The sequence below is a fragment of the Phyllobates terribilis genome, unplaced genomic scaffold (assembly GCF_046119375.1).
Source record: "Phyllobates terribilis strain yellow unplaced genomic scaffold, ASM4611937v1 Scaffold_1__5_contigs__length_1240528914, whole genome shotgun sequence".
NCBI lineage: Eukaryota > Metazoa > Chordata > Amphibia > Anura > Dendrobatidae > Phyllobates > Phyllobates terribilis.
The window spans coordinates 462159714-462183979 of NW_027362761.1; the positions used below are offsets into that span (position 1 = coordinate 462159714).

The following is a 24266-nucleotide window of genomic DNA, read 5'->3' on the forward strand; positions in this document are numbered from 1 at the left end:
TAGCAGCTGAGCGCTGCCATCCAGCTTGTCATCCTTCAGAGACACTGCAGAGCGCAAACATGCCTGTGCTCTGCAGTGTCTATGAAGGATGGCATGCTGGATGGCAGCGCTCAGCTGCGATCCAGCCTGTCATCTCAATGACATCCCAGCGTGGGAAAATTCTCCTGCTCAAGCGGTGACGTCATTTGAAGGGCACCACTTGAGCAGGAGAATTCTCCCACGCTGTCAGTGACGTGCATGAGGTGAGCTGAGTTCATTGGACATGTACTTGGCTCATCTGGATGCCGTCACAGCCAGACACTGAGGAGCACAAGCATGCCTGCGCGTCTCAGTGTCTGCGGCATGGCAAGTTGGATGGCAGCTTTCGGCTGTGATCCAGCTTGTCATGTGAATGTAGCAGAGCTGAAGCTGTCCTGGAAACCATGGAAAGGTAAGGATGAGGTTGGTTTATTATTTTATTTTTATTGCAGGAGATCGTTGGCTTCAGCTGGAATGGGCGTGATGGTACTTATGGTTTAATTTAGAACATTAAAGAATTGTGTGTTTATTTCAATTAAAGGACTTTCTTCTGGGTGTTTGTGTTTTTTTAAACTTTGACTATGGGGTTAGTAACTGGGGTGTCTTATAGACGCCTCTCCATTACTAACCTGGGTTTGATGTCAGCTGGCATTATAAGCTGACATCAACCCCAGCCCTATTACCCCACTGCCACTGCTACAGGGCAGTGGGAAGAGCGAGGCTAAGTGCCAGAATTGGCGCATCCTATGGATGCGCCATTTATTGGGCGGCTGACGGCTGGTGTTTCTAGCCTGGGAAGGGGCCAATATTCATGGCACCTTTCCTGGGCTATTAATATCAGCCCCCAGCTGTCTGCCTAGCTTTTGCTAGCTATTAAAATAGGGGGGACCCCACGTCATTTTTTGGTGGGGGCTCCCCATTTTAATAGCTGGTAAAGGCTAGGTATTCAGCTGGGGGCTGATGTTAGTAGCCTGGAAAGCTCCGTGGGTATTACCCCCTTCCCAGGCTTCAAACATCTGCCCCAGCCGTCTGCTTAACCTCCGCTAGAGACTAAAATTATGGGGAACCCCACATCAATTTTTTTTTTATAAATCCTTTATTTTAACACTAAATGACAAGTACAGTAATCAACACTGTCACTGTACTTATTATATATGTGACTGACTTGTTTCTATCTATCTAATCTATGTGTGATGCTCTATTCTTTCTGTTCTAAATTTTCTGGTACCGGTGTATGCCGCTGATGAATTGCCGGCCGGCTTTTTTAAAGAGACAAAAACACTATTATTTTTTTTTAATAAATCCTTTATTTTAACACTAAATAGCAAGTACAGTAACCAACACTGTCACTGTACTTATTATATATGTGACTGACATGTTTCTATCTATCTAATCTATGTGTGATGCTCTATTCTTTCTGTTCTAAATTGTCGCGTACTGATGTATGCCGCTGATGAATTGCCGGCTTTTTTAAAGAGACGGGTGCATGAAAATCGGAGGGCACTAGTGTGTTCCAAGTGCCCTGCTATGTTTTTCATGTACCCTCCTATATACCCTGCCTGCCTGTCTGCCTATATATTCTGCCTGCCTGACGTTTAATTGAGCACTGTTCCCATCGATTTGGGCAATTTTTGACCTTCTGCAGAACGCCGGGGGGTGACCGCCAGAAAAATGCTCGAGTTTCCCATAGACTTACATTGGGCTCATTGCTCGGGTCGAGCACCCAAGTATTCCAATGTGCTCGACCCGAGCTTCGAGCACCTGAGCATTTTAGTGCTCGCTCATCACTAGTCAGAACCCAAAGTTCTGCTGCAGAACATTGGCCAGAACATCACGTATGGGTTGAATCTATTACGACAGTCCCAATCAACCTCAGGTGGAAATTGGTTTGACTATTGCTAATTCCCCCTTCCATGTCAGTGGCAGTACAGAGTTATAAACTCCTCACTTTCCTCATTATATACAAATATTAAAAAAAAAAAAACTGGTTATAGCACATTTTAAATTAATTCTTTGCATTTAATTGCATTATCCTGTCCCTATACTGCAGTATTACACTAGTCCTAGAATAACAAATTTCACCTTTGGGAAACATTACTTTTTTTTACATAAGTGCATGTATTTGAGGCTTAAAAAACATTTTTGCAATTGACTGTCATCAAAATGAGCTCACTGACAGATTCGCAGTTTATTCATTTTGCACCCATCAATAGACAGTGCAGTGCAACTCAACAGCTATAGAATACAAACAGTGCAAAAGGTTTAATGAAACCCAATTGCAAAAATGATTTTTAGACCTACCGTAAATACATGTATTTAAGTAATTCAAAAATATTGTCCCTAAAGGTAGACAACCCCTTTAAAGAAGTTGTCCATGCTTGGGTTTCAAGTAGGCAGTCATTTTACAGTGGTGGCCAAAAGTATTGGCACCCCTGCAATTCTGTCAGATAATACTCAGTTTCTTCCTGAAAATGATTGCAATTACAAATTCTTTGGTATTATTATCTTCATTTAATTTGTCTTCAATGAAAAAACAAAAAGAATTGTCCTAAAGCCAAATTGGATACAATTCCACACCAAACCTAAAAAAGGGAGTGGACAAAAGTATTGGCACTGTTTGAAAAATCATGTGATGCTTCTCTAATTCGTGTAATTAACAGCACCTGTAACTGACCTGTGGCACCTAACAGGTGTTGGCAATAACTAAATCACACTTGCAGCCAGTTAACATGGATTAAAGTTGACTCAACCTCTGTCCTGTGTCCTTGTGTGTACCACATTGAGCATGGAGAAAAGAAAGAAGACCAAAGAACTGTCTGAGGACTTGAGAAACCAAATTGTGAGGAAGAATGAGCAATCTCAAGGCTACAAGTCCATCTCCAAAGACCTGAATGTTCCTGTGTCTTCCGTGCGCAGTGTCATCAAGAAGTTTAAAGTCCATGGCACTGTGGCTAACCTCCCTAGATGTGGACAGAAAAGAAAAATTGACGAGAGATTTCAACGCAAGATTGTGTGGATGGTGGATAAAGAACCTCGACTAACATCCAAACAAGTTCAAGCTGCCCTGCAGTCCGAGGGTAAAACAGTGTCAACCCGTACTATCCGTCGGCGTCTGAATGAAAAGGGACTGTATGGTAGGATACCCAGGAAGACCCCACTTCTTACCCCGAGACATAAAAAAGCCAGGCTTAAGTTTGGCAAAACTCACCTGAGAAAGCCTAAAACGTTTTGGAAGAATGTTCTCTGGTCAGATGAGACAAAAGTAGAGCTTTTTGGCAAAAAGCATCAACATAGAGTGTACAGAAAAAAAAAAAGAGCATTCAAAGTAAAGAACACGGTCCCTACAGTCAAACATGGCGGAGGTTCCCTGATGTTTTGGGGTTGCTTTGCTGCCTCTTGCACTGGACTGCTTGACCGTGTGCATGGCATTATGAAGTCTGAAGACTACCAACAAATTTTGCAGCATAATGTAGGGCCCAGTGTGAGAAAGCTGGGTCTCCCTCAGAGGTTATGGGTCTTCCAGCAGGACAATGACCCAAAACACACTTCCAAAAGCACTATAAAATGGTTTGAGAGAAAGCACTGGAGACTTCTAAGGTGGCCAGCAATGAGTCCAGACCTGAATCCCATAGAACACCTGTGGAGAGATCTCAAAATGGCAGTTTGGAGAAGGCACCAAGTTTGCCAAAGAAGAATGGTCTATAATTCCAGCAGAGCATTGTAAGAAACTCATTGATGGTTACCGGAAGCGGTTGTTCACAGTTATTTTGGCTAAAGGTAGTGCAACCAAGTATTAGGCTGAGGGTGCCAATACTTTTGTCTGGCCCATTTTTTGGAGTTTTGTGTGAAATGATCAATGATTTGACTTTTGCTTCATTCTCTTTTGTGTTTTTTCCTTGCAAGCAAATTAAATGAAGATAATAATACCAAAGAATTTGTGATTGCAATCATTTTCAGGAAGAAACTGAGAATTATCTGACAGAATTGCAGATTTGTGAAGTGCGCACACTGCATGCTGTCAGGATTCTACGATAAGTACTGAGTAAGGGGTTAATGAAACCAGCTCACCGGAGGCTCTAGGCGCAATGAAGCAGAGCGTTCAGTAAGACCAGAGCGTATTAATCCAATAGAAAGTAAATTCAACTTCTTAAAATGCAAAAACCTTTATTGAAAAAGTTTATGTTAGAAGGATTTCATATCATGAATATAAAATGGTAACGCGTTTCGAACGGACATCGGCGTTCTTTGTCTGAGCTAGATGAGCTTGTCTACCTTAGACAAAGAATGCCGATGTGTGTTCGAAATGCATTGCCACTTTATATTTGTGATATGGGCGTGTGACCATAAGTATGTGATTTGCATACATGTGGTCACATGCCAACTAGACGCGTGTGGACACGTTTAGTCAGAATGGGGCTGGAAGTATGACCATCACATACTTGTGGTCACATGACCACCCAAGTGAGTTGTCTATTTTTAGGGACAATATTTTTGTATTACTTAAATGCATATATTTAGGTCTAAAGATCATTTGTGCAATTGGGTTTCGATTTATATTTGATTGGACTTTGACAACCACTACTCCAATCATTTATGCTGGCAGAACTTACAAAATATATTACTCAGCAGGGGGCAATAGTGAGCATGTCGTATCTCTGACTGTAAAAGGAATGGAAAGTTTGCTTTCCATCCTGAGCCACAAAGAGAAGGAATTTTAGAAAGACTGTATTTATTTATTTATCTATTTACTACGTATTTATCTATGTATTTATTTACCTATTTATTTATCTATTACTATTTATTTATTTATTTACTACTAAACTTTTGAATATTGACAAGTGAAAATTAAATGCCACCGGATTAACTAAAATGTCTTCATCTATACAAGTGAATGAAAAGACTATCTAGAGTTTTTAATCTGGCACAGTTTGCCACTTAGCCGACCTGGCCCGATGTGCCCCGAAGCAAAGAAGCTTAGTGAATGCATATATCACAGCATCTAATGTACATTGACTGTTGTTCCGAAAGGATTAATGCTCCGCGGTGAAAGCTGATTGCAGATAGGCTGGATATACTTTTTATGACATTGTAATTACTTAATTCTAGTTTCTTAACGTTTTCTTTAGGTTGACTGACAAGAGAGATCTCTTCGGCTGCCTATAGAACAAATCCAGTTGGCGAACAATCAAAAAGATACATTAATCTATAGCCTTGATTCATCTCTGGGTGGGTTGCTTTGGCAACCAAACCTGCTCCCTTTAAGATATATTTTTTTAAAGCGCATTTCAAGAGCTACGCCCAGCATGAGCCCAGGTTAAGAGCAGGCAGGAGCAGGAAGAAAGACCTCAGCTCACTGCTCTGCTATTATTACAGTTGTATGATGGATGAGAGTGGGGGCAGAGTTTTCAAAGCAACACAGAAAATTGTTACCTGTGTGGAAGAGCGGAAATGAAAATTTACTCTAACTTTCTGCAAAGTGTTTTATTTTGCTTGAAACATCTACGAGGTGAGCTACTTCTTGATCCAAAAAAAATCAATCTCAGCCGGGTTTTTTAAAGTAAAGGATTATATGGACAATAATGTTAATAAATCTGCATCCTAAGAATATGATCCCACACACACCAAAAATCACGTAACATATTTATTCAAGTCATAAAAAAAAATGATGGCCCCAATTAACGGCAAAAGAGGGATTTTCCAAAGAAGTGTAATGAAATATAAATGTCAAATTGAGTCAATTACAGTATAAGGTTAAGACATAAAATTAAACTTATAATACGTTATTCTCATGATGTGTGTATAATACATTATCTTAACATTGAATATATTCCTTCTGCAAAAAAAAATGTTGTTTTATTTTTTTAACTTCTTTGTAAATTTATTAATTAGACTGATTGGTTGAATAAAAGATTTATCACAGGCCAAAGCGCTTGTATAGTTAATTCAGGAAGTTTTTATCAATGACAAATTGATCATATTCTCTGGTTCTTCTTGTTCAGTAATATCTATTCATAACACACTGACCCAGATATGACGGCATGTAAAAAAGTCATAGCGCGCCCACAGCATAGCAGCAATTAGACAGCCTGAGGAGCTGTGCTATAGGATTGGATCTCCTATTACCTCCCATGGTTTTAATATTCTCTGTTTCAGAGAATGGAAGACAGAACTGAGCAATAATGGGCCCCTTAGTCTTTAAAAGGAACCTGTCAACATAAAGATGCAGTCCAGTCTGCAGGCACCATGTTATAAAGCAGGAGAAGCTGAGTAGACTGATATATAGTTTTGTGAGAAAAGATTCAGTATAACCTGAGTTTTCATCATTTAATCCTCTGCTGTTTCTGGGATTTTCAGTCCAGTGGGCGGGGCTATCAGTGACTGACAGCTATCTCTGTAAGTGCACTAATACAAGGAAGGCTGTCAGTCACTGATATGACAGCCCACTGGACCAAAAATCCCAGAAAGAGCAGAGGATTAAATGAGTAAAACACAAGTTATATTGAATCTTTTCTCACAAATCCGTACATCAATCTGTTCAGCTCCCCCTGCACTATACCATAATGCCTGCAGACTGGTCTGCATTTTCATCTTGACAGGTTCCCTTTAATGATGACATTTCACTTGATTTTTTTATTTTAAACTGACTTCCCGCTGCACTGATTTTGGAATAGCTTTTCATTTTTTTCTGTGCCCTTCCATTTCAAAGTTATGCCCCCTGGTGATAAAGGGCACCAGTTATGCTAATTTTCCCTTCAGCCATCTGGGCTTACACCATAGAACTTCTCTTTGTGCATTTGCTCAAAGAGGGAAAAAAGCAAACGCCACAGCAGCAGTCTGGATCAGCATGTTCTCTCTCCACAGTCACTGCATCCCTTTCTGCTATTGGAGAGTCACAGCACAGGAGAGCAGTAGTGCTGGAAAGCAGAAGCACAGGAGAGCAGCAGTGCTGATGAGCTGGAGCACAGGAGAGCAGTAGTGCTGGAGAGCCAGAACACAGGAGAGCAGCAGTGCTGGAGAGCCAGAGCACAGGAGAACATCAGTGATGGAGAGCCAGAGCACAGGAGAGCAGCAGCATTATAGAATTGGAGCACTGAAGATCAGCAGCACTATAGAGCTGAAGCACAGGACAGCAGCAGCACTGTAGAGCCAAAGCACAGGAGGGCAGCATAATCAAGATGCAGCATTGGAAAGCCAGAGCACAGGAGAGCAGCAGCGCTGGAGAGCCAGAGCACAGGAGAGCAGCAGCACTGGAGAACAGGATCACAGGAGAGCAGCAACACTGGGCAAACGGAGAACAGGAGAGCAGCAGCACCGGAAAACAGGAGCACAGGAGAGCAGCAGTGCTGAAGAGCCAGAGCACAGGAGAGAAGCAGCACTATAGTGTCAGAGAACAGGAGAGCAGCATCAATATTGGACTGAAGCACCAGAGAGCAGCAGCACTGTAGAGCCAAAGCATAGAAGAGCAGCAACTCTGAAAATCAGGAGCATAATAGAGCAGCAGCACTGGAAAGCCAGAACACAAAAAAGCACAGCACTGGAGAGCCAGAGAAGAGGAGAGCAGAAGAGCTAGCGAGTCAGAGGACAGGAGAGCAGCAGCTCCGGAAAGCAGGAGCAAAAGAGATCAACAATACTGGAGAGCCAGAGATTTATAGAGCTGTAAAGCCGGAGCATTGTAGAACAGCAGCACTAAAGAGCAAATAGCAGTAAGAGACGTGATAATTGCAGATACACACATACAGTTCAGCTGCATCCATCCATACATTCATACACAGCTCTGCTGCATACATATACATGCAAACTACTGCTTTCCTAAATACATACACACATATTCAACTGTACTGCATTCATAAATAGACATACACACAGACTGCTGAATCCTACACACTGATTTTAGTACGGAGTGAAGTGTGCACATCACCATTTTTTTAAATTTTCTACAGGCATGTGACTGATTACAAGACCTCAAAGGTCTTTCTACTTTCCTAGAAGATGCTAGTCTACAGTTTTTACATAAAAATAACCTTATAACCAAGCTTCATGTGTGTCCGTTCCCTCCTAATTTTTTTTTACATCAAGTAACCAAAAATCATGGATAGTTCCCTTTTTGAAGACCACACCCTCACATCATGAGCTTAAAGGGAGTTTGACAACCCAAACTCACAGTGTAAACTAGGCACATATCCTTGTAGGGTATAAAGACCCTATATAAATTGTATCTATAGTGTTCTAATTGCTGCCTCCATTCGGCAGAAAATGAAGTTTATGAATATATGCTAATTAGGGTACTCAGTGCACCCTTGGTATGGCCACTAGGCTAAATGCCCTGTTTTGACTATGAGTTTGGCATGTTCCACTTCCCTCACTGGTGGTTTACAGTGCTGGCATGAATGGAGTGAGGAATGTTGGCAGAAAAAGCTTAAGGAAGCCAGCGCTGTCAATCACCAGATTGGAAGGAGGGAGGTGGGGAATGCCAAATCAGTGGACAGAACATTGTATTGAGCCTCTTGACAGTGCCAAGGGTGCACCGAGCACTTCCGTTTCTGCAGAATGGAAACAGTGACCAGAACACTAAAAGTGTGATTTTTTATATGGTGCTATATCATCTAAAAGGCAGTTGTCTTCGTTTACACTGTCAGTTTGGTCTGATAGACTCCCTTAAGGCTATGTGCCCACAATGCGGAAATGCTCCGGATTTTTTCCTGAGCGTTTCTGCATCTCCCTGGCAGAAAAAACGCATGGGGATTGTACATGCGGATTGTACATGCGTTTTTCATGCCAGGGACATGCGGATGTGAAGCGTTCTTCACATGAATTTCCGCATGCGGGTTGTCAAGCACTTTCCAAGCGATTTTAGCATCACTTGGAAAGTGCTTGACAACTTGGTCACACGGCATGGATTTATATAGTGTGACCGAAAGAATGGTAAAAAAATAAAAAATAAATAAATACTTACCTTCTGATGGCCCCCCGTATCTTTATCTGATGCGTCTCGGCTTGCCGGCAGCTCGCGGTACACTAAAGGACCTGCCGACGTCAGCGGTCGCGTGACCCATCACATGACTAAATTACATCATGGCAGGTCCTTGAGTCCACCGCGATCTGCCAGCAAGCCAAGACAAGGACACCGGGGGCCATCAGAAGGTAAGTATAATATTTATTTTTTATTTTATTCTTTTTTTACAGGTACTATGGTACCCGGGTCCGGAGGAGAGTCTCCTCTTCTCCAAACCCGGGTACCATCCGCAAATTGAAACGCATGGAATCCGCATGTACAGATCCAGTGATGCGGATTCCATGCGGTCCAAAGCAAGTCAATGGCGGTGAAAACGCTGCGCTTCCGCAAAATAATTAGCAGTGCTGCGTTTTTTTCCGCAATGATAATCTGCAGCAGAAATTTCTGCACCATGTGCACAGCACATGCGGATTATCATTGGGGAACATGGCAGGCCTTCTACCAAGCATTTTTTAAGCGTTTCTGCAGCGGAATTGCCGCTGTGGAAACGCTTAAAAAACGCATCGTGGGCACACAGCCTAAAAATACTTGTCCAATTGAAAACCTCACATGAGAAAGCTGCTTTTCTATTGGAGGCGACTGATGGACATGTCTGGTCACATGCTCCCCCATCAGCAGCCATTGTAAGGACCGGAAAGCTGTGCAGTCTATGATGGACACTGTACTAATAAGAGAAGGTGATGAACCTGTCGTTGCTGTATAATAGTAAGTGCCACAAAATCATGTCCCCAACACATCTGATAAAATAAAGATAATGTGGCAAAACCCATTGTTCGCAACAAGGAATAGACAGTTTAATACAGAAGCTATAAGAGGAAAACTCTGCAACATTTTTAATTAAACCAATTGGAAAAAAATGATTTTTAACTGCATGTATTTAAGTAAAAGAAAAAAAAGTCTCAAAAGGTGGACGAAAAAGAAATTTCAGATTTACGATGTGAAAATAACACACGTTTCTTTGCTCCTACCACCTTCTATTCATGATGGTCTTCAAACCGAGAAGTTTGGGAAAGAAATCACTAGTTGACAAGGTCCTGGTCTCATGCTTTCCTCCTTTCAGAAACTAGCAACACCAACAGGTAACAGCAGTGAAAAAATGCTCCTGGCTGCCCCTTTTCTCCTATTATAAAAAACTTTCATGCAAATCCACAAAATCAGCAATATAAGCTTTGTACACTACTGGAATGGCTGAACACATTGATTGACCTTTTTAACCAGATAGAGAGAAGACTGGATGGCCAAGCAATTTACACCCTCTTTCTACCGTCTGTAGTCTACCAATGGTGGCAGATCTTGTGCTGTGCTTACAAGGTCTTTTTAATAGTGCTTGTAAGCACTGTGCTCCTCTAATACTGCAAAAGCAAAGCTATCTCTTATAGCAGCAAACATAACTGTTCAAAAAAAAACATAGCCAATGGAAGGGTAACACTTCACAAAGCATAAATACATAATGACCACTGATAGGAAAATCACAGGTCAAGAAGTGTGCAAACAAAGAAGATAATAAAAATATATATTTATTGATTAATCACATTAAAATAGAGAAAATATATAAAATGAGGTGCCTCATGCCAAAAAGGGATGCAGAATAGTACAATAAATGAATGGCAATAGATATGAAACAAGCATGATTTTAACCTTTTTAACTTTTATAGTACCAGTGTTCTATATAGATATAAACTAAGGCAATTGAATGCAGTTCATGATAATCAATGCTCAAATGGATGTTAATTGTAGTCATTAAACATAAGCATAGGTTTGAAAAAGTTAATTTTTACCTAGAATGACATTCATGAGAAAATCCTTAGTCCCTTCACCCCGATGCGCGTTTCGCTCTTTGCTTCTTCCGGGGGTGCCAACTACACTTGACATCCATTTGCGCATTAATAATCATGAACTGCATTCAATTACCTTAGTTTATATTTTTACAGTACACTGGTACAATAAAGGTCAAAATCATGCATGTTTCAGAGCTATTTCCTGACTTTCTATTGACAACACTTAGATGGACAGCCAAACCAAATGTGGATGTGTATGGTGGGTGGTACGGAGGAAAGTAAGTCAGCCAATTAACCATTTGGCTGGTAGTTATTGGGCACTTTATCATTAGGAGACACATCAGATTTAGTGTGCAAAAGTTCACAAAAATATGTTAAGGGTAACAAAAATACAGGTATGAGCCAAGAATCAAAGGTAACCAGGAAAGGTCATAAATTAAATGGAAAATAGATAACAGATGGATGCAGAGGCATAATTATGGCAGAGAATGTGACCGCGACCTGGAGAATGCGGGAAGGGGGTCGGCTACCGCCAGCCTCTACTTGAGCTGGATGTGTGTCATTATGGGGGTCATTATACTAGAATGAGGTCCAGGATGGGGGTAATTACACCAGGAAGGGGCCCAGGATGGCAGACACTATTATAGGATGGGGGACATTATACCAGAAAGAGGCCCATGATGGAGGTCATTGTTGCAGGAAGGGGCCAAGACTGGGGACATTATTACAGTAAGGGGCCCAGGGCAGGGGACATTATAATTGGAAGTGGCTCAGGATAGTGGATATTATACCAGTAAAGGTCCAACAATGGGGGACATTATAACAAGAAGTGGCCCAGGAAAGGGGATAATATAACCTGAAGGGAGCAAGGATGAGAGACATTATTACAGAATGGGGACCAGGACGGGGGACATTATTACAGAAAGGACAGGACAGGGGACGTTATTAGAGAAAGGGGCCCAAGATGGGGACATTATCACAGGAAGGGGAAAGGATGTGGGACATTATTACAGAAAAGGGCGAGGATGGGGGACATTATTACAGAAAAGTGCCATGATGGGAACACTATTACACGTATGTCTTTATAAGATCTAGACGCTAGAGAGGCCTGTATATGTGACTAACATGGAGGTGGAGTTATGCCATTGGATGAGTTGAGCATATATAGGGGTATAATACTTAAAACAGGCGTGAGAGAACCAATTTTCCCATATAGAACTTATAAAAAAAAACAATTGTCGCATTCTGTCCCCCACTCCCCACAGTACAGTGCCATGCATATTATAAAACCACATAAGATACATTCCCACATTGTTTTCCCCACATCACAGAGCCATGTGCTATATGTCATTTACAAGGCTTACATTCCGCCATGGTTGCCATTTGGCACAGATTTGGCTTATTACAGTATATGACTACAGACGACTCCTAGTACTAAACAAGGTTGGTCTTTTGCAGCCTCTATTAGTACAGAAGTTTAGAATATACTTGTACTCTCATCATTCACTATCCTCCTAAATTCACATGTAACCATTTGCAACTACTATATTCTCTATTGTTTGTTTCCCGGGTCACAGGGTGAAAAAAGTCAGTCTGCTTTACCTATTTTTCTGTAAATGTAGTCATACACTAATATGAATCATTGTAATAGTAATGATGTTATTCCAACAAATAAATGCATTTTGTGGGAGTGATTTGCTTTTGCTGCAGATTTTCTGTGAAAACTGGATAACACAGTGTGACTCAGATGAGAATCAGGTTGTGAGACATGATAAATAGGTGGAAGATGTTTTGTACGTCTCTCCTTAATCTCCCGATTCTGTTTACATGGTGTTGATATCGCTGAATTCTTACCTTTTTAGATAAACTCCACGTGGGCTTCTAAACATACTTTTACTGCTAATAAACAACATTAAGCTGTCGTCAAATTCGTATGCTTCATATGAACCGAAATCTACGACCTCACAAAACAGATTACTAGCGCTAAATCTCTAAATCTGATTCATTAATAGATGCATTTCTAAGAATGTGGGAACATAAAGCAGAGTTTATTCTCTGGGCGGTAAATGATATTATTACTTATGCCTCGTGGTAACATTTTTTTTCTATTTACCAGTGTTTTTTATATTCATTGTGTATTGCTCATGTAGAAAAAAACAATGCATTAGATTTTATTCTTTGGATAGGATACCATTTTAGAGAAATTTGCAAGCAATATTTTGTCTATAGCCTGGTGTCTTTATTCTGGGAATAAAGAAAAGAATCTGCCAGTTTCCATGTTCATCTGACCAAACCTTTGCTTTCACTGTATCAGAGGTGACAACATAAGTGTTTGACCATTAAATATGTCTGCAAAATATGAACAAATGAAAGGAAAGTGATGCCTGTTACCTGAACAACTTTAAGGGGAGCAACTATGCTCTCCTGATCGGAGGCCTGTAGCAGCAGTACTAAAAGCTATGCTACCATGTTGGTAATGTCTTTGGTGTAACTGTGGGCCATGGCCCCATAACATTGAATTTATTTCTGATACTGAGATAATGACAAGGAGGCGGTCAGCATAATTCCTACAAGTGCTCACAAAAGTATTCAATGAATAAAGAAACTGCTTATGGACAATGGCCTCGGAATCATAAAAGGATATTTTATTGCTGCTACGCAACCCCAGAAGCTGTATAGTCCGGTCATTTTTGTATCATCCCCTTTGTTCTTAACTGGTATAATTTCAAGGACTAAACGGTCACGGAAGGATTGTTTCCAAAGGGAATCAGTCACCAGGTTTTTGCTACCCCATCTGCGAACAGCATGATGTAGGGGCAGAGACCCTGATTTCATTGACGAATCCCTTACTTTGCTGGTTGCTGCAGTTTTGATAAAATCCCTGTTTTATCTGCTGCAGATCTAGCAGTTCTCTGAATGCTGAGATCTGGATAACCCCACCCACAACACTGACTGGCAGCTTTCTGTGTACACTGTGCATAGGCAGAAAGCTGCCAATCAGTGGTGGGGGCGGGGTTATACAGAGCTCATGAATATGGAGGAGTACATGGCAGCAGGTGTACTATCCCCCTAGTGATAATCTCCAGCTGATAAAACAGTGATTTTATGAAAACTACAGCAAGCAGCCCAGTAAGTGACACATTGCGGAAATCAGGGTCTCTGTCTCTACAGTATGTTGCTTTTATATTAGTAGAATATATGTAGAAAACTGTTGGAGCACACCAATTAATCATTACATTTAGTACCATTATCACAGGTGTATAAATCAAGCCCTTAGCTATTCAGTCCGCCTTTACAAGCATTTGTGATTGCATGGGTCATGCATGGGTGAGTTCATGAAATTTCTTCTCACCTTAATATTCCATAACGATAACTCTGAGTAGTTTTGAAAAGATTTTTTTTTTCAAATAAAATGGAAAAATATCTCACTTTCACCTTCTCACCTGTGTTCTGTGTTCTGCTGTGAAAAAATCTGGCTATAAGACATTGTCAAATCATTATATTCTTGTTTTCTTTACTTTTTACACTGCGTCCAAACTTTTTTTTTTTGATGTTGGGGTTATAATATGCGGTATACAGACTGTATTTCATGACTATATAAACAGAACATTGACTCTTTATGAAATACAAATGAAGTGATCATTTTACCTTCTACTCAGTGTATGGGCTGGTCTCAGTCTGTTTTCGGCATGTCCTCTGGGGGATGCGATATAGTAGTTATCACTTGGAAATAATGACACTCTTTTAACAAAGTTGGTGGTGGAAATGATGCTTTGGAAAAGTGGAACAAACAAATGCCTTGTAATCAGATCTCGTTACAATAATGATATGGTAGTGTCAGACCAGTCGCATTAGTTGAGTCTCTTTATCTAGACAGCAGAACTGCTTTTCTAAGGAAGTTATTTATTTGCATAGAGCAAAACTGCTGCAGCAACCCGGACTTATCTTCCCCAATTTCTGCTTCCTGTCTTCTAACAGCTCACCAGCTGGGCAGACACCACTTACTATGGGATGTGCCCGACAATGTCCAGTTTAGTTATCAGCCATTTTCCACACATCCCATAAAACAAATGGCATGCTATAAAGAATAGTTGCCCAACAATTTAAGTCATTATGTGTCAGCCCATACACTTTACATTATAGCATGTAGTAGCAGATATATAGCACTATGTGATGCTACACTTTAGGAGCACACCTTTGTGACATTTTGGGATAATACATGGTAATAATAAATTATATTTAAAGGGAACCTGTCAGCAGGTTTTCCCCATATAAAGTATGGCCAGCACCTGTAAGCCTCATATACAGCATACTAGAATGCTGTCTATATGTCCCCAATCCCCTCTGCAACACACAAAAAAGGCCTTTTTATTATACTTACATACAGTGCGGTATGGACGTCTTTGGTCTTGATCCGCCGCCTCCTCTCGTCTCACAATCGTCATCCTCCGTCCCTGCTTCCTGTGAATGACGTGTCCTACATCATCCACACAGTGCCCTCCATTGCACACCTTTGCAGGTGCACTATTCTCTGCCTTGCTAAGGGCAGATCAAAGCATTGTAGTGCGCATGCGCCGACAAAGGCCAAAGAGCGCCAATGACGCATTGGTAAGCCGGAGCATGAGCACTATGCTTTGTCCTCAGCAGGGCAGAGAATAGTGCACCTGCACAGGAGTACAATGGAGGACACTGTGGGGATGATGTAGGACACGTCATCAACTTGGAGCAGGGAAAATGGACGGCAATCGTAGGAAGAGAGAAGGAGCTGAATAAAGATCAGAGACGCCCATCAGACCTGACCGCACTGTATAGGACTGAGGGGATTGGAGTCATATACACTGCATTCTAGAATGCTGTAACAGAGTGCTTACATGTGCTATCCGTACTTTACATGGGGAAAGCCTATTGACAGGCTCCCTTTAAGGTTATGGCAATAAGTAACTTGCCAAAGATTTCTGCTCTAGATTGAGCCTCCTTATGAGAGAACTCAGTCCTCATTGACTAGTTGGCAACTAAAAATTAGCCATAGACATAGAGTACAGACCAAAAGTTTGGACACACCTTCTCATTTAAAGATTTTTCTGTATTTTCATGACTATGAAAATTGTACATTCACACTGAAGGCATCAAAACTATGAATTAACACATGTGGAATTATATACTTAACAAAAAAGTGTGAAACAACTGAAAATATGTCTTATATTCTAGGTTCTTCAAAGTAGGCACCTTTTGGTTTGATGACTGCTTTGCACACTCTTGGCATTCTCTTGATGAGCTTCAAGAGATAGTCACCGGAAATGGTTTTCACTTCACAGGTGTGCCCTGTCAGGTTTAATAAGTGGGATTTCTTGTCTTATAAGTGGGGTTGGGACCATCAGTTGTGTTGTGCAGAAGTCTGGTGGATACACAGCTGATAGTCCTACTGAATAGACTGTTAGAATTTGTATTATGGCAAGAAAACGAGTGACCATCATTACTTTAAGAAATGAAGGTCAGTCAGTCCGAAAAATTGGGCAAACTTTGAAAGTGTCCCCAAGTGCAGTTGAAAAAACCATCAAGCGCTACAAAGAAACTGGCTCACATGAGGACCGCCCCAGGAAAGGAAGACCAAGAGTCACCTCTGCTTCTGAGGATAAGTTTATCCGAGTCACCAGCCTCAGAAATCGCAGGTTAACAGCAGCTCAGATTAGAGACCAGGTCAATGCCACACAGAGTTCTAGCAGCAGACACATCTCTTCAACAACTGTTAAGAGGAGACTTTGTGCAGCAGGCCTTCATGGTAAAATAGCTGCTAGGAAACCACTGCTAAGGACAGGCAACAAGCAGAAGAGACTTGTTTGGGCTGAAGAACACAAGGAATGGACAATAGACCAGTGGAAATCTGTGCTTTGGTCTGATGAGTCCAAATGTGAGATCTTTGGTTCAAACCACCGTGTCTTTTTGCGACGCAGAAAAGGTGAACGGATGGACTCTACATGCCTGGTTCCCACCATGAAGCATGGAGGAGGAGGTGTGATGGTGTGGGGGTGCTTTGCTGGTGACACTGTTGGGGATTTATTCAAAATTGAAGGCATGCTGAACCAGTATGGCTACCACAGCATCTGGCAGCGGCATGCTATTCCATCCGGTTTGCGTTTTTGTTGGACCATCATTTATTTTTCAACAGGATAATGACCCCAAACACACCTCCAGGCTGTGTAAGGGCTATTTGACCAAGAAGGAGAGTGATGGGGTGCTACTTCAGGTGACCTGGCCTCCACAGTCACCAGACCTGAACCCAATCGAGATGGTTTGGGGTGAGCTGGACCGCAGAGTGAAGGCAAAAGGGCCAACAAGTGCTAAGCATCTCTGGGAACTCCTTCAAGATTGTTGGAAGACCATTTCCGGTGACTACCACTTGAAGCTCATCAAGAGAATGCCAAGAGTGTGCAAAGCAGTCATCAAAGCAAAAGGTGGCTACTTTGAAGAACCTAGAATATAAGACATATTTTCAGTTGTTTCACACTTTTTTGTTAAGTATATAATTCCACATGTGTTAATTCATAGTTTTGATGCCTTCAGTGTGAATGTACAATTTTCATAGTCATGAAAAAACAGAAAAATCTTTAAATGAGAAGGTGTGTCCAAACTTTTGGTCTGTACTGTATAGCACTCTCCTTCACAGTGCCCTAAGGGCTTTTCCATACATTCTCCACCAGTAAAATTATATAGATAGTTGACCCGATTGATCAAACGCTTTTATGCCAGAATTCTGGTGTAAAAACGTTGAAAAGGCTGAAAAATTTAACTCAGCTTGGAGATGCGACAACATTTCTGACTTTTGGTGTTTTAACGCCAGTTTCCCCCAGCTCTGCCAAAATGGATGGAGCTGAGGTGGGACAGCGGCATGGTGGGTCACGCCATAGCTCATTTAATTTATGATGAGCTGTGCCATTCCCTGGATGAGAAATCTTACTCCAGTCCATGACTGCAGTGAGATTTCTGGCATGGTACATGGAGGCGCACGACACTCATTTGAAGTCTTCATGAATTATGAGCATCTGGACTCCTCAACAACCCCTCATCCAGACTGGCGAGAAAGACACCAGTCTTGATAAATCGGACCTTTTGTCTTGTTCAACCAAATGATTATACCCCTTTAAATAATACAATATATACCTGATAAAGTGCAAATTAAAAAGAATAGCTTAGTTAGCTTTGTGTTTCCTTTAGAGCCATAGATCTTCATTGTCAAAGATTTGAGATGATAAAGGCCATATAAATATGATTAAACATAATAATAAATTGGATAAAGTCAATAATTATTACTTTGGAAGAGTTTACCTCTGCAAAAATGCAAGATTATAATTTTATAGTAGACATGTAGGTATTTTGTGTAGAGAGAGTGGGCCCTTAGAATTATTTTCTCTGGTGGGTCCAAGGACCCCTGTCCAATCAAGAAATTCACTGCTTCTTGCATTAATTTCCTAAAGTGATAATTCATACGATAGCTAACATAATCTGTGATGTCACATGATCACTTACACTACATAGGGTGTGAATTTTTACATGTACCCACATGGGCATGTGATGGAGCCTGTGGATGTGCACAAATGATATTGCTGCCCGATCCTTTACATTAAACGATTTTAAACGTTTATTTGGTGGCAGAAATTATTTCTTACTTCAATTATTAATGCATTTCAATTTATAATTGCCCAGAAATGCCGCCTTTTGGAGATGTTACAGACATTGCAGCCACACAACTATATTTTTTACACGCAGAGGCGCGCCAACTTGGTGGTTACAGTAACTCTCAGTGATACAACATGCAGAATGGTTTCAGCACTCACTTGGTTAGTAAATATCCTTAAAAACATTTTAGTCCCGATTCATCAGTTTTCATCAGGATTTTGGCATAAACTTGTTTGAAATGTCTCAATATTTTTCAGCCCACCGATGTGCCCTTTGATGGATCACTAAGTCTACCCCTCCAGTCGATCTCATAGCATGTGTCTCCGATGCGCTTGCTGCACCCATACTCACACACGGAGCCAAACTCATATATTTAATGTGAATGAGGCTATAACATTTTTTGGAAATGTTTAAACCAACTTCTAATTCTTTTAATATGCTATAAGCACATTTTGTGTTTTTTAGCCAGGAACTTAGCTCTGATATTGGCCAGTGTCTTGGGTGGGCCTCTGTATGTAGTGGCCACATGGCATTGTAATCTTTAAGGATGAATACCTCTGTAATATCAAGGATTGGAGTGAAAATAGATTAAATCTGTGCTGCCGACAGAAGTCAGCAATCCAGGAATGCGGTATATTGGTCAACGCGTTTCGAAGTGTCACACTTCTTCATCAGGACACTCTAACATAGCATGCAATATAATGCTTTAATTTTATCAGTGTGCCCCTATAATTTCTGTAACCGTGTTCCAGGGGTCACGTACTCCGTTCCACCTGTACCTCGCGGAATGACCGAGTGCCCTCCAATCTTCCTTTACCCATATGAAATCACAAGTACATTATGAGCAAATAAATGTCTTTGGCAGCTGTATTATAGATCTGTGCAATACAGATCTGTAATATGGTCATAATCAAGATAGCCAGTACAGGCATCATACATAGCAATCTAAACACATCCATTCTGTAAGGGTGAAGGTATGTAAAGAGGTGATACCACCTAACCCAACTTAGTGCCAACCACCGAATATTTTCCAAAGTGTGAGTGGTACATTTGATTGGTTCATTTCTCTTGGATGTAACATATATTTATCTAGAAATATCATTAAAGTGACCATCACATGCTCCTGCATAGTGTAAGTATGAACGTGGCGGAGGTAGGGGGGGGTATCTTTTGGATTCCAGGTAGAGTTATTGAGCTCCTAAGTCAGCAGAGTAATTGTGTGAGGAGCAGAATTGTCATTAGGGCTCCGCCTGGCATAGCATTACCACGGCAAAACTAAAATTAGCAAAATGTCAGAAATGAAAAGATTGATTCACCCAGACGCAATTATCATTTAAAAGTGCTTGATTGAGGTGCTGCAGTTGGGTGATTTATTTTGCATCCCATATACATAATTAAAGTAGTGGAGCGGAGTAATTTATCAATCTAGTTGAGGCTGGAGGAGAGGAGCTGTATATGTTTGTTTTAATAAAAAATACTCCGGCTGCTGCACTTCCATGGGCCTCCCCATACTACTCTATTTCCAGGAGAGAAAGTGATTATTGCACTGGCAATGCTTTGTGACTGTGGGACAGGCTCGGAGAGAGGCTGAAAGAGAGACGAAAGAGAAATTAGCAGACAGGCTGATTAAAACATATAATAAAGGAGACAGGGCGAAGCAAAATAAAGGGAAGGTAGAGTGGAGATAAAAATAGGAAGCTATCTATTCAGTGGAGGATAGAGGAGAAGAAGAGGGGAGTGAAGCAGCAGCAGAAGAGGGGGAGTGATCAGGGCTGGAAAGAAGACAGAGGGAGGGAGAGGAAGAAAGAAGACAGAGAGGAGGAGGTAAGAAAACGACACCTCGCCAGGCACTCAGTTTTAAATCCACTGCCTTTTTCCTCCTCTCCATGTTACAAAGGCTTAGAGCTGCTTTTTTCCTATTCGTCTCCTGTCACTTCCTTCCTGGACGCTTACAGGACGGCTCGGTTTACTTTCTCATACTGGCAGCAGAGAGCCACTTTCCTGCCTGTGCACAGACACCCTCTGCCCACTATATTGGATTGAGTTGAGAGCTCCTGCTTAGTGGAGACATACTGAAGCTTCGGAAGTAAGAAGAGGCCAGTTTTATTTCTTCTTCTTTCTTCTTCTTCTTCTTTTTCTTCTTTTTCTTCCCATTGTTCCAATGAAAGCAGAACATTCCAAGGGCAACTAAAGAGCAGCAGATGCCTCATGTAAGTACAGCCATGGGATGGAGATGTCATTCTCAGCCTTCTCTCTTGCTACATTTCATGGAGCTTTTACTTTCGCACTTATATGAATTACTGTAGGTCAACGTTTCATCTAAAAGTTAAAAACGCAGGGAGGGGGAGAACTTTTAACGCTTTGCTTTCTAAGGCGCCAGGAGCTGCAGATGTAGCAGAATTGATTTGATCAGATGTAGCAGATAGTTTACTATTGGGCAAAACTCACCATTATATTTCGCCCTTTTATTGTCACTTTTATCGTAATTCCATGCATAAACTATGCAGCCTAAGATTTAAATGACAAATTCAGCTCTGCTACAACTGTTGCTGTTCAGCTCTGGACTTTTTGTAGCAAGTCATGACCTTGTTCTACTTGTATCCAGCTTATCATTTTCCAAAGCAGATCAGGTTGCATAAGTATATTGTAGCAATAACACTTACTTCCTGCAGGATATGAGCAGTGCCTGTCATTGCAGAGGAGCCATGCCTGCTTCATTAGGAGCAGATCCTCACAGAGTCCTACACAACTTGACATTAGTATTGTGTCAACTCAGATGTCAGGGAAAGGTCACTTATTGCCACTTGAGCTCTTAATAAATACACAGCCTCCCGAACCTCAGCCATTTATTACAGGCTTCATCCGAAGTGCATTATACTATTGTAATTAGGCAGTAAAATTGCAATCAGCAGAGCCACAGCTTGTCTTCTCCATTCTTGCAAGTATTAACCTCATTCTTAACCTTAAAACACCACCGATGCTAAATAATAAATAATGATGATGATAGTGAGACCAAAGTTTGAATGATTTATACGCCTGAAGGAGCATGTCATGTTTTATTTCAGGTTCCCAGCATCAGAGCGATGCCTGAGCTTAGTTAAAACTGAGTTTGTTAATTTGTTGAAAGCAAAGCGGAAGAGCATAGAGTACAGCACTGTACACAACAACACACTCGCACCCATGCCCGACACATGCAGGAGCATGTACTGGCCATACCGGGCACGTGGCCGTTCACTACTTCCGCACAACTTTTGTGACTTCTTATCAGTTGTTGTAGTCGCTGTATTGGTACCGTCAACTAACTGGGTCCAGAGTGGCAACTTCTGTTACTCTAAATAAGAAAAAAAAAAAAAAGTTTTGCAGTAGTAGAATGCAAAGTGTGAGGACTGGGTAACATAATATAATCCTTTCTATCTTGGCATCCTGTGACTTTAACCACCTGTGATCAACCACATCACACACCATGCAGCACCTATGGAGCTATGTGGCTGTGCTACAGTCAAAAGTAACAGGAATGTATGGAATTCACTATGGAAAATCTGTTAGGTCTTTGGCCTTAACTTTACGTTTTCTTACACTTGTGGTGTTTTAATGTGTGTGTTTTTAAATGCATATAATAATAGGCGGGAAATAAAAAGTTATTGAGAACATTTGACTTGACGGGATAGATGGTTATAGAACAGTATAGACAAAAAGAGAAATAGATAGATAGATAGATAGATAGATAGATAGATAGATAGATGGATAGATAATAGATAATGCAATGAATAGAAAAATAGATATAAACTGAAGGATAGATAGAAGCAAATAGAATAGATGGAGAATAGAGCAGATAAAAAGATGCATAGAAAAGCAGTAAAGAGATAGACAGATAGAAAACACAGAGAACTGTATATATATAATTGTATATATGTCAGACCAATAAACATTTGATAACACTAATATGTATATTTAGTCATTAACTAATTTATGTGGGTTGAATGATATTCCATGCATTACGATCTATGTAAAATGTTATATACATTTAGATAGATAGATAAATAAAAGATACGTAGATAAAAGATAGAGCGATAGATAATAGACAGATAGATAATGGATAAAGAGATAGATAGAGCATTAAATAAATATATAGATAGCTTACTTTTTTAGAATTCTTAGTATTTCTAGTATAGCGATATCATCTTCTATGTCGCCGTCCCATGTGATACAATAAAATAGATTACATATATGAAAACAGCAAAGTTTAAAAATACAGCAGCGGCTGGATATAGAGCTTTGTGCATATCACGATGCATAGATGTTAAAAGTTTCTAAGAAGTCCCTTATTGACAACTCATTCAATAACTTTTCCTAAGTCCCCGTCATGTTTGTACAACATATACTTAAAGGTGCGCAGCAAATCTGCCTGTGGCCATGTAACTAAGATTCGGGGGTTTTACTCCAATGCATCGGTTCACTATAAGGAGTGCAGGTGATTGTTAATAACAGAAGGGGTTAACGTTAATATTCTTGTGGGTTAATTCTTATTGTATTGCTGACGTAAACAGATTACATGAGATAAAGGTAAAAAATAGCTGTTAACATAATATAGAAAAAGTTGTTCTGACTTAAATTAGTCTGCTTGGCAGAATGGGAGATGGCATGGATTTGGTTTTAATATAAAACACCTTAATATTTTATATTAATAGCATATATATATATATAGATATATATATATATATATATATATATATATATATATATATATATATATATACATTACAGATGTAGTGGACTGGAGTTTTTTAGTTAACTGTTTCTTTTGCCCTGTATGATCACATTAGGAAGATTATGATGATTAATCTGTAGTTTGAAAACAACCACCCGTACTACATTGTCATATCGTGATGAGCTGGTGCTACATCTGGAAATACTAAAAAAAAGTTTATCTTTAGGCGTATTTTTGCTCTAGGCCAGGAGATAAATATTTCATGTTTTTCCTATGGCACATTCATGTCCATGTTGTGCTGACTGTTGGCCGTAAAGTTGGTCAGGGACGTGTCCCTTCTCTTCTGTTTTGCGCACCCTCTGGTAGATGGAGCAGGGGTAACTCAGTGTAGTGCTTCGGATAACCGTGGGATTAAGCCCTTCACCTCTCACTCTGATCGACCACAGATAACATCCGAGACTTGCTCCACATGCCATGCACACTCCTTGGTTATTTCATTATAGCCTAAGGAAGACTTATCCCTCTTTAGTCATGGCTTAATATATCTTTTGCCAAAATGAAAGAAAAAAAAAAGAACAGTTATCATCTATCCAAATATTGAATAATTTCCAACTCAGCTGCTCAATTTAATACATCTATGTATGCTTTTAATTAACCTACATATGTTACTCTCTTCTCACATCTCTTATCTTTCCTCTGGTCTTGTAATCCAGAACTGTCTAAGCATTTGATCTATCATCAGCATCTGAAATATTACCATTGGTGAGACAGAATGAATCTGAATTCTTCAAAATGTAAAAAAGTTTTGATAATGACCGGTCCACTAAAAGTTTAGGACTTAGCACTCCTTGCCTTTATTGTCCGTATAGATTATCATCTAAGGCATAATAGCAGACTAAACACGGCATATTCTATCTGATAAAGCCTATGAATATGTGATCTGTAATAAAATATAAAAATACAATTGTCATTAAATTATACTTGTAAGATATTTGCTAAAATTAAATTTAATTCAATTTTTCGCTCCCCAACATGAGCAAGTCAATGAGTATAGATATCACAAGTGTATGATACC

The 24266-nt window shown here is 40.4% G+C and overlaps 1 protein-coding gene across 18 annotated transcripts in view; it reads left to right on the plus strand.

The window, feature by feature from the left end:
- Nucleotides 1-24266, plus strand: part of MEF2C (myocyte enhancer factor 2C) — a 333965-nt gene that overhangs the window by 42662 nt on the left and 267037 nt on the right. The window contains exon 1 of one of the 18 annotated variants that reach the window (XM_073678739.1): nucleotides 20011-20307. The exons of 15 other annotated variants lie outside the window; for them this stretch is intronic. The gene's annotated coding sequence lies outside the window, so the exon portion shown is untranslated. 2 more of the 18 variants (XM_073678756.1, XM_073678730.1) reach the window with 2 other exon arrangements.